Here is an 11,874-nt window from a genome sequence, read left to right as displayed (position 1 = left end):
ATACCTTATGCTCTTGATATAATATTTCTCACTTTGTCATGTACTTATAACTGTTAAACCCTTTCAGGTAATGAAAAATAGGGAGGGTTTTTTTTTACCCCATAAACTAGAACCAAGGCTTGGAATAAACACCGTGTTTTGTTTTTTTTTTTTATATTTTGTTTTCATTTATTAATAATTATTTCTTGACTCTTTTTAAGTAAATAACAGTTTCAATGTACGTTTTAAGTACAATAAATATTTATGTACACCTTTTATTTTACTCCTCTGCGTTGTTAATTCCTTTTAATTTAGAATTTATTCTTGGTAACTTTAGAAATTGACTAGTTGTGACATCCAGCTCTTGGGTATCGAAATTGAGTCGTGACATATAGAACACACTAAAGAAGTAAACAAGTTAGTAATGCAAATTACAATTAAATGCACTGAAGAACTCAATTTTTCTAAAAGCTGATTGGTGGTCCTCAAAAAAAAAAAAAAGAAGCTGACTAGTGAGAGTAGAAACAAGTCACGGAAATCAAGACCCTAAAAAATAAAAATTCAATTCCAAAATTTCATAAACTAAAATGAAGAAGAAGAAGAGTTTTGAGAGGAAGCTTTCATACTCATCGTTGCAGTGAAAGTGGGTCTAGATTTGGGTCTTGGTTGGGTTTTGATGAAAGTAGTGGAAAGTTTGGTTGAATGATTGGGCCTATTGTTTGAAAATTTTGTGGGATTGGATGGAATTTGTTGAGTTTGTTGATTGTTGTTTGTAGAGCTTACTTCAGGTATGTTGAATTGTTGTTGATTTATTTGTAAACTCATATTGAAGGAACTTGTAGAGCTTCTTTCAGGTCATACTTTGTTTTTGTTTTTGTTTTTTTTTTTTTTTGATGCCCTGTTTAAGAAGACTGTAAAGTTTTACTCTAGTAGTCAGTAACATGTTACTATGAATTAAAGTAAAATATTACTATTAACCAGAGTAAAATGTTACTGTTAAACATAATAAGATGTTACTATTTACTTGACAGTAATTTTTTTTTTTTAATAAGGAATTTCATAGTCAACCTAAATCTTGATGAGAGAATTCTAAAAATACCAATTTTATTAAAAACCTACAATTAGATAAAAAGTTATATCATTTTAAAGTTTAAAATATTAAATTACTCACTAAGGATATTTTGGTAATAATGGTATGTACTAAACTTTTCAAGAAAAACTTTTTGTACTTGTCTTTAATGCATTAAAGTTTTATTATGAAGGGATTTTGATTAAATTTCCCAAAAATTTCAATCCTATACTACAATACGCCCAATCAAAATTGTAAACGATTGGCAAATTTTGTTAGATAAAATGTCCATTAAAATCTAATCGAGATAACAAAAATTACAACCAATTAATGGAATATGAGGGCAAGTTTGGGATCTAGCTAAAATAGTCAAAAAGTCACTACGAAAAAGTCAACTGTTATCTCTATTTTTTTTACACGTATTTTCATAAAAAGTTAAAAAAATCAATTAAAATCATTAATTTCCAAAACAACCATGAGTCTTGTGAATTGAGAATTTCAATACTATACTCCAATATGTCCAATCAAACTTGCCCTCAGTTGTGGGTGTTTGGGAGCACCAAAAAAAAAAGCTACATATTTTTTCGAATTCTTTTGTCTTGAGTGACTTTTTCTAAAAATTATATCAATTTTTATTTTTCCGATCCATCTTGTGTAGATGAATCTAAAAAGTAATTTTTTTTTTTTGAAAAATTTTTAAAAAATGAAAAGCCAAAAAAGTTCACTATTTTTGGCTTTTTTTTTTTAATATTTTTTGTGGATTTTTTTTTGAATTTTCTTTAGAATGTTTTAATTTTATGGTTTGTCTTATCAAGCTGAATTTAGAAGCCTAAAATTTTTTAAAAATTAAAAAAATAAAATTCATTAAAGACAAAAATAAGGTAAAAAAAAATTCACCAAATAAACAAACCCTAAACACGGACACGCAAAGAAAAAAAATATTAAATACCTAGGTGGGAATCTATAGAAGGTAGGAAAGCTATTTTAAGAAGATGGTTAAAAGTCATCTTCCAGGTTTTAATTTATTTTGAGTCACATTATCTTTCTATTTTTTTTACACGTTTTTAAAAAAAATCAAAAAAAATCAAAAAATTAACTTTTAATTATATTCTCAAAACAAAGAATTTTGGTGAGAGCAAGTAGCAGCACTCCAACCTTTGACATACACCCGATTTTGGATAGTATCTGTATTTGGTGCTACTTTTGTTTAAAGTTTACTAGCGCTCACCCCATGCTATGCACGGGATAAATATTTTTTTGTCCATATATATTATACTCATTTTTTTTTAATCATTTTGTTTCTCTTATATAAAAATTTGATTTAACTCACTTTTTAGAAAATTAAGTTTTTATTTTTTAGTAATTTTTTTAAAATTTTACGTAGTTTTTAAAATTTTTCTAGATATACCTAATCTAGATACACTTAAAGAGTAAAATATTTATATAATTTTTTTAGAAAAAAAATTCACCAAATACAAAAAAAAAAATCAAAAATAAGAAAATTCAATACATTTTCGTATTTTGTTGTATTCAATAAATCTTTTAAAGATTTTTGTACAAATTTTATACCTTTTAAGTATATCAAGATTAAGTGGATCTAAAAAATAAAAATATTTAAAAAATCACTAAAAATATAAAAGTAAGAATTGAAAACTCAAAAAACCGTTTTTGAAAACTCTAAACAAAATAGAGTATTATTTGTAAATTTAAAAGTTGTGTAAAATTATAAAAAAAAATAAAAAAATTATGAGTTTAATGCACAAATAAATTAATACCTGTTATGATTTTATAATATACATAAAATAAATTAATTTCCCCTTATTCCACCCAAAATAAATTTAGTTGTATTATGTGTAAAATTATTGATTTTATTTTTCATAACATAAAATAAAAATAAAACTAACATGTATTGTTAATATAATGGTAAACTTGCATTATCTTATTGGTGGAACACTACAAATACCTATCAAAATATACTTTTAACCATCTTAAACTTTATTTTTATTGAATTATTTATCCACTAAAATCATAAACAAAATATAGTATTAAATTTAATAGATTCTTGCAATCTAAGAAATTAAAGAAGATATGAAAATAATTAAATTTTAATCTTAAATTAAAAACTATAAAGAAAAACAAAAGAATTGAAATCATGTCTAATATGGTAGAATTTTCATTTCAAAACATAATATTTTCGATTTTCAAACCAAGTATGTACATATATATTTTGGATTTTGTAACACAAAATAAAACATGAAAGATTAAATTTTGATTGGAACACTCATAGTACCATTCACAGTTGTACCGTTATAAACCATTTCCTACCATATCTCAAAGTAAGACATGCAAATAAAAAATAATAATAATAATAAAAAAAAGAACAATACTATAACCAAAAGAATTTATATGAACACGATTTAAATTACAATCTGCCAAAAATCTAACGTATATAAACACTATTTAAATTCCTAATGCAAATCAAACCCATACTTTTCTCAATAAATACAAAAATGTGTCTTTGTGCAAGTGTATTCAAGGTATTTCAATAATAAAAGTACACCATTAATGAGAAGAAACATAATGAATCTGCAGAATTGGGCTTGAAAGTTGTTTGGGTTGAAATTCTCTTAAAACTTAAAAGATTTGTGGTTTCAAAATCTACAACTTCAGCAGTCCATGTGCATGTTATTCTAAGCTTGTAATTTTTGAATCGTAAGTGCAGCTGGATTTGTTAGACTGATTTGCCTATGTCTGCACGTAAAGTTATGGGTAAATTACACTTGCGTTTTCGGCAATCTTTATAATGAAAATAAAAATCACAAATGGTTGGAAAAAAAAAAAATTATTAGAGCAAAAGAAAAGGAAAAACAAAGACATGAACACTACAATTTTCAGAGCATAAGAAAAAGAGAAACAGAGACATGCTTGTTGCCCTCATAAACAATAGCCATGTGCACTTAATTAAGCTCTATGGAGTGGGGCAGAGGAGAGAGATTTGTGTTTATAGGATTCTTCAATGGAGATGAGGGAGAGAGATATAGAACCGGAGAGAAGATTAGGTTTTATATATCCTATTAAGTTTTCAATAAAAATTCAAAATTGGTGGAATAAACACTCCAGGAATATCCTCAATGACACAATATGCTACAAATTATTAGAGCAAAAAAAAAAAAAAAATAGAGACATGGACATTACAATTTTCTGCAATCTTTGTAGTCAAAACAAAAAATCTCAAATGCTTAGAACAAAAACTAAATTATTAAAGCAAAAGAGAAAAAAAAAACCGAGTCTTGCATTCGATGGCGAACTACTGGCGTTCACTGCTGATGAAGGAAGTTGATGAATTATATGTATTTCTAGTAGTGGATTGTTAGAAGTAATGGTTTAAGGGGATATGGATAGATGGGTGGTTTTTTTCTTTTTTTTTTTTTTTTTTATATATATATATCTATCTATTGTAGGATAGTGAGAGAGTATGACTGAAAGTGTTTGAGGGTAGGAGAGATTTGTTTGAGGTGGGAGAGTAACAACTTTTTATGGATAGGTTTTGTTTTTTTTTTTTGTTGACAGCTTTTTATGGATAGGAGTTGTGGATAGTGGGAGAGTGAGAGTGAAAGTCTTTGAGAGTAGGGGAGAAACATATAATAGGAGAGAAAGATGGAAGAGTAGGAGTTTTTATTATTATCAAAGTCTTTGAGAGGGAAGGAAAAGAACTATAAACTCAAAAGAGAGTTGCCACGTATTTTTTAAATTTATGAGAATTTTAGAATGACATTTTGAAGGCTTTTGGAACAACACTACATTCTATCACGTATTTTTCAAATTTATGAGAATTTTAGAATGGCATTTTGAAGGCTTTTGGAACAACACTACATTCTATTATATATATAGTATAGATAAACTAAAAATAATTTAAACTAGTTGAAAAAAAAACAAAAAAAATTGACTATTGAAAAGTTGGGCAAGGATTTCTTAGTTACAAAAAGCTGCTGGTCCAATGCATTGTACAGAACAGTGCTATAATTGAGGATGAATGGATATTGGACATAGGCTTGGTGTGGTGCAGTTTATGAAATTGGTTTTAAGAGTTTTTTTTTTTTCCCTTCTAAAAACCTATGATAAAGTGTTTGATATAGTTTCTGTTTATAATTTTTGAGAAAAAAATGCTTTAAATAAGATAGAGAAAAACTAATTATTGGACTGCTAGGATAGAAATGCTTTGAACTTTTACTATTTGGTAATCAACTTTTAATTTGTAAGAAGTTACACCAAATAGGGGCGTTTAACCTATTTGGTTTTATTTAATTTTGTTTTGAATTCAAAATTAAAAAAATTAGGATGTTTTGAAAATTAATTCCCAAAATGGGTCAAAATGTATTTTGTAAATACGTTTTCTGATGAAAAAAAATAATAATTCATTTAAAAAGCGAATTTTGTAAATACATTTTCTTAATCAGAAAGCGTATTTACGAAATAAGTTTTCAACATTAAAATTTTTAAATAATTAAAAACAACTAAAATAATTTTTTTTTTAAATAAAAAGCTGAAAACATATTTTGTAAATAAGTTTGCATAATTATTTTTGAAAACTCGCCATAATTTTTTTTAAAAAAATAATTAATAAAAAATTGAAGTCATAATTTTTTTTTTTTTGAAAAATGAAAAACTGAAACACATGCTTTTTTAAACAAAAATTCATAAACACGATTTCTATTTTAAATAAAAAAAAAAATTGTCTTTAAAGCAACGGTAATAAAATGATAAAGTAAACACGTTTTTGATATAAAAAACTTGTTCTATTTTTTTTTTTTTAAATGCAAAGCATTAAAAAAAATTATGTTGAAAACATGTTTTCAATATAAAAAAAAATTATGTTGAAAGAGATGAACAACGGCGAGTAAGAGCCCGGGACAAAAATATATATATATATATATATATAACAGTAATAAGATGCAATGCCATAAAAAATAAAAAATAAAAGGACTGAAAGCATGTTTTTAACATAAATGAAAAAATAACGTATTTACAAAATAAACTTTCATTAACTATTTAAAAATAATAAAAGCGTATTTATGAAATATGTTTTCTATTTCAATTACTTTCTATTAATTATTTAAAAAATATGATGAAAACATATTTACAAAAATACAACAATATTAAATATTTAAAAATTAGATAAAAGTGTATTTACGAAATGCATTTTCTACTTCAACACGCTTAATAATTCATTTTTTTAAAAAAAATTATGATGTTTTTTCCATTAATTATTTAAAAAAATGTAAAATACTTTTTCAGTTTCAATAAACTTTCAATTAATTATTTAAAAAAAAATTATGATGGAATACGTTTTCAAATATTATGTGAGTTTTACTATTTAAAAAAAATATGATTTTAGTTTTTTATCAATTATTTAAATAAAAAAATATGATGAAAATATGTTTTCAAAAATTATTATGAAAACATATTTACAAAATAAGTTTTCAGATTTTTATTTTAAAAAATTATGATTTCAATTGTTTTATTAATTATTTTTCTTACAAAAATTATGTTGAAAACATATTTTGCAAATATGCTTTCTAAATGAATTTTTTTTTTTAACAGAAAAAATATTTTTTACGAGATACGTTTTGACCTATTTTGAGAATTAATTTTCAATGCAACCTAGTTTTTTAATTTTGAATTAAAAAAAAAAAAACCCCAAATAGGTTAATGCCCCTGCCAAATAGGCCCATAGTTTCAGTGAACTCAATTTCTTTTTGGGTAAACTCTCAAATTTGTTATGTGGGATTTTAAGAATAATTACATAATAATTCTGCATTATCCATTTTGCAAGTTGTAAGAGGAGTTAAGTTTAAGCCCACTAAATTAATTAGGCCCAATAATCCAAGGTTGATGGGCCCAAATTTATCGCAAGTCCAAGACTGGCGGGCCCAGATTTATCGCCATCAAACGGGCTGAATGGCTCTAAGCCTCGAAAGGGTTCGGATCCACGAACTTAGAGACTTACTTGGGCCCGGACTCGAAAGGGTATTAGGCAAGCCTAGAGATCCGAGGCACTCGGACTCGAAAGGGTTCGGATCCACGAACCTAGGGGTCCGAAATACTTGGCTTCGAACGGATTCAGACGCAATCTAGAAGTCGCTCTGTTAATGAGTCCCAGAACACTTGCGGGCTTGGAGCTTTCCGGGATCTACGCACCAGAACCATGGGCGTAATGGAGTTCGAACAAAGGACCCGATCCCGAGGACGGTGAGTGGAGACAAATTCACTCTTCGGTTAAACTAGCCTATACTCGGGTCGAGGTGGCACGACTCCGGGGGGTCCACGAGACTCGGCAATATTTTGCGGCAGGACGTCCTCTGGGACTACCCCTGACCCTTTGGGATGATTGGGGATCATTGGTTAGGTGTGGCTAAGAAGAAGGGTTCGCCGAGGGATTGATCTCCTCTTCGGGGTTTTCTCATCCTCGGAGAAGTCACCTCCTCGGACAAGGTGGTTAGAGAGAATATCCCCCATGTGCCTTGCACATGGGCTCCATCCTACATCATGAGGTGCCTATAAATAGCACCCACCCATAGCTTTACAAGGGATGAATTTTGGAGATTTTTCAACTCTTGGGAAAGAACTAATTTCCCATCTCCATTATCAACCTTGAGAGTGAAAGTGGGAGATCCCTGGGAGAGCCTTGCCATTATTCTCTCTCTAGCCATTTTGCCTTCTTCTTCACCCAATCTCTTATCTCCATCATCTCCTTTCTTTGTGTTTCTTAAGTTGAGACCGTTGAAGAATCTAAGCCTCTCACATTTCTTCTAGAGAATTCGAAGTTGTTCTTCAAGGATCTTCGAAGATTTTTGAATTTTCCAACTCCTTTCTTGAACCCTCTCCTACATTTTGGCGACTCTGCTGGGGAGGCGGATTGGTTAATGGTCTCAACGAGATCTGGAATCCACACAACTCCAACAAGGATGGCGGGAGAAGATGAAGTTCACCAACAAGGATCCTCTAATGGTGGTGATGACAGGACCATGGCTCCAGATCAACCACTTTTACTTGAAGCCATTCAAGGACTTCAAAATACTCAGCAAGAGATTCTTACCACTCTTCAGAATCTCACTCACACCATGTTAGTGATGAGTTCTAATTTTGCACCGGCGCTAAACGGAAATCAAACGGGTGGTGGAGTTATTCCCGCCGGAGCGCAAAATCAAATCCAAGGAGAAGTAGGCCCCAATCAGCCTATGGCTCATGGCAACACGGCCACAGTAACACATGCTCAAACCACAGTAGGCGGCAGCAGTTTGCCCATGCCCGGGCTCCATGGCGTGCCGAGCCAAGATCCAATGGTGACTAGGGGAGTTTCTGGTGTAATGAATGGCGCTCCAACGACTGCTGGTGTCCAGGAAAACATAAGGAGCATGATGGCGCAAAAGGGAGCTCTGCCCGTACCTAATCTTGTTACGCCATCAATAAATGTTACCCAAGCACCAAGCGGGCCTCCTTTGGTGTCGACAACAAATCTGCAAGCACAACTCGGTATAGCGGCGCCGTGCGGTGGACTCTACGGGCCTCAATTCAATATCCCATCACCAACTGGCTTGTCTATAGGCGCTGATGGCCAGTATCATCAAATGTCCTCACCAATGATGAATTCGCAGCACCAGAATGGCCAAGTCGCCCCTAGTTCAGTCTTCGGGTCCATAAGCCAAGTCCCGGGAATACCACCATCAAACTCTCTCCCTCAGCAGTTTCTCACTCTCGCCGATGTGCAGGCCATGTTCGATCTCGAACGGGGCAAGAGGACCTTACCCTCTTTGCCTGATCCAGATGTCAAGCCGCCTTACCCTATTAAGATGCTGAGCTATCCATACCCTGAGGGGTATACAGTGCCGAAGTTCATCAAGTTCGATGGCAAACAAGGAAATGCCCGAGAACATGTTGTGCGATTCATTGAAACTCTGGGTATTCATGGTTCAAATCACGTCCTCCGACTGAGAGAATTCTCTAAGTCCCTCACCGACCGAGCATATAGTTGGTATGTTAATTTGGCCCCAAACTCTGTTCGAAGTTGGGAAGAAATGGTTAACAAATTCCACTCCAAGTTCTTTCAAGTGGCGGAAAAGGTGACCACACTTACATTGTGTAAAGAGAAGCAACAAGAAAGTGAAGACATCCTTGACTACGTCAAAAGGTTTCAGGACAAGGCCGTGGATTGTCATGAAGCAGTTGAGGAGAGTTATCTGGTTCAAATCTGCCTAGAAGGGGCATTGAGCAGGTACAAAATGTTTCTAGTTAATCACAAGCTACCCACCTTCTCGGCATTAATAGAAGCAGCTCGGAACATTAGCATTCCTCAGGCTCAGGAGTCCGGATTTAAAGCCAGTTACAAGACTAGTTTCAAGTCATCTCGTGGACCTATCGTTGCTGCTGCCACTGCCCCAGATACCCGAAATTCACAAGGAGGAGGTCATAGAGGCTAGAAGAGAAAACAATATAATGGTGAAAAGGGAAATGTTTCTTATCCATGTGGAATCGAGGAAGTGAAAGCTCTAGTTAAGGAATGGGTGGCTGACGGAGAGCTAAAATTTCCTTATGTTGAAGAAATGCCATCAAAAAAGGACCGTGAGAGCCCTGAATTTTGTGTCTACCATTGTACATTGAAACATCCGACAGAGAAGTGTTGGACTCTCAGGAAAATCTTCAGAGATAAAGTCGAGGCAGACGAATTGAGGTTCAAAAAGCGAGGGACTCAAGACATCCGAGAACAACCATATCCTCAACACCGAGACAAGGGCAAGAATGTTGCTATGATAGCTTATGAAGGCCCAATGATCGAGGCTATCGCCAATCTCGATGACGATGACTGTTATCTGGACGACATCCTCGAGCCAGAGGGTGAGCAAGTTTACTATGGAAGTGCTCTCGATCCAGCGGGCAGAACATTTATGACTCATGGCAAAGATCTCTTTGATCCAGAAGGAGGAGAAGAGTACTATGGAAGAGGAGGACACCATGTTTATGTGGCATCTTATTTTGAGGAGACCGAGGAGATGGTTAACTACGAGCCTCCAAGAGTGGAAAAAGATCCGAATCACTATGCCAAAACCCTACAAGACTGTGTAAAGTTCAAGCAGTTCTTTGACCAGCTTGGACTTTCCAGGGAGGCAAGAACGGAAATCACCAAGTCTATCATTAATATAGCCGAGGCACACCATGAGGAATGCATGTCGACTGAGGGGTCTATCCCGAGGAAGGCAAAAGAGCAATCTAGTGCCATTACTTTCTCCGAGGCTGATCGGAAGTATCCTTTTTCTCACAATCGCCCGCTTTATGTGACTGTTTTTATTAACGGGGTTGAGTTCAAAAGGGCCTTTCTAGATAGTGGAGCCTCTATCAACATTATGACTCGCGCTACTCTAGAAAAGGCCGGAATCTCTGGAGAACGCATTGTGAAGCAGCCGATAGTCATCACTGGCTTCGGTGGAGAAAGGAGAGTTACTATCGGATGCGTAACAGTTGATTTAGCCGTTGGAGAGATTCGCTCGGCCACCAAGTTCCATATTATCGATTCTGAGGCAAATTATCACATCATTCTAGGGAGGACCTGGATGCATAGATATGGGGCTGTACCATCGAGTTATCATCAGTGTGTTAAGGCTAAATGGGGAAAGAAGACGGTGACAATTCAGGCTACAGAAAGGCCTTTCGAGATCCATGAAGCTCATTATTCTGATGCCATCTACTTCACCGAACTGGCTGTCGAAGAAGTTCCCACCACCTCTAAGCCTCGAGGGGTCAAAATTCCTCGTTGGGAGGATATCAAAGATGACAAGGAGCCGATGGCAGAGTCAAGTAAGCGGGCAATGTCTAGACCAGAAAGTCCGCCTATTCCTCGGAAGGTGATGAAAGTTCGAGAGAAGGAGGCAAGATGGTGTACTATTTATGAAGGTGCGGGGAGTCGGTTTCTTCAGTCACCGACTCCGAGTCAAAAGAAGAGCCTCCTGACAATGATATAGTAATAAAGCCTGAAGTGGCTCCAGAATGTATGCAAGATGGGCCGAAGCCTCAGCCCGAACAACTTATTGAAATAGATCTGAGTGATGGACAAGATGCACCGAGGCTGGTATTCATAAGTTCGAGCCTTAGCCCAGAGAAGCGGGAACAGTTGTTAAAGTTGATAAGCCGATACTCAGATGTGTTTGCTTGGTCATATAAGGAAATGCCCGGACTAGATCCTGACCTAGTCTCCCACTATCTTGATGTGTTCCCAAACTCCAAGCCAATTAAGCAAGCTGCTCGAAAATATCATCCAGATCTCGAAGAGAAGATTAAGGAGGAGATTGAAAAACTTCAACAGGCTGGTTTCATCCGGCCAATACAGTACCCCACGTGGTTAGCAAACATCGTGCTTGTAAAGAAGAAGAATGGCCAAATCAGAGTATGTCTAGACTTTTGAGATTTGAACAAATCTTGCCCGAAGGATGAATTCCCTCTTCTTCACATCGACACCCTCGTGGATACTACCTCGGGACACCAGATGTTCTCATTCATGGATGGATTCAGTGGATACAATCAGATTAAGATGGCTGAAGAGGACGCAGAAAGGACTGCTTTTAGAACACCTCTCGGAAACTTCTTTTATACAGTCATGCCTTTCGGACTCAAGAATGCCAGTGCAACTTACCAAAGGGCTATGACTGCAATCTTTCATGACATGATCTATCATGAGGTGGAAGATTATGTTGATCATCTAGTGGTGAAATCCAAGAAAGAAGAAGACCATCTCCGAGACCTTGAGAAGGTATTCAAGAGGTGCCAGAAATTCAAAA

This window comes from Camellia sinensis, chromosome 11, assembly GCF_055761805.1.
Source record: "Camellia sinensis isolate YWXY chromosome 11, ASM5576180v1, whole genome shotgun sequence".
Taxonomy (NCBI): Eukaryota; Viridiplantae; Streptophyta; class Magnoliopsida; order Ericales; family Theaceae; genus Camellia; species Camellia sinensis.
Note: the sequence above shows the minus strand (reverse complement) of the source record.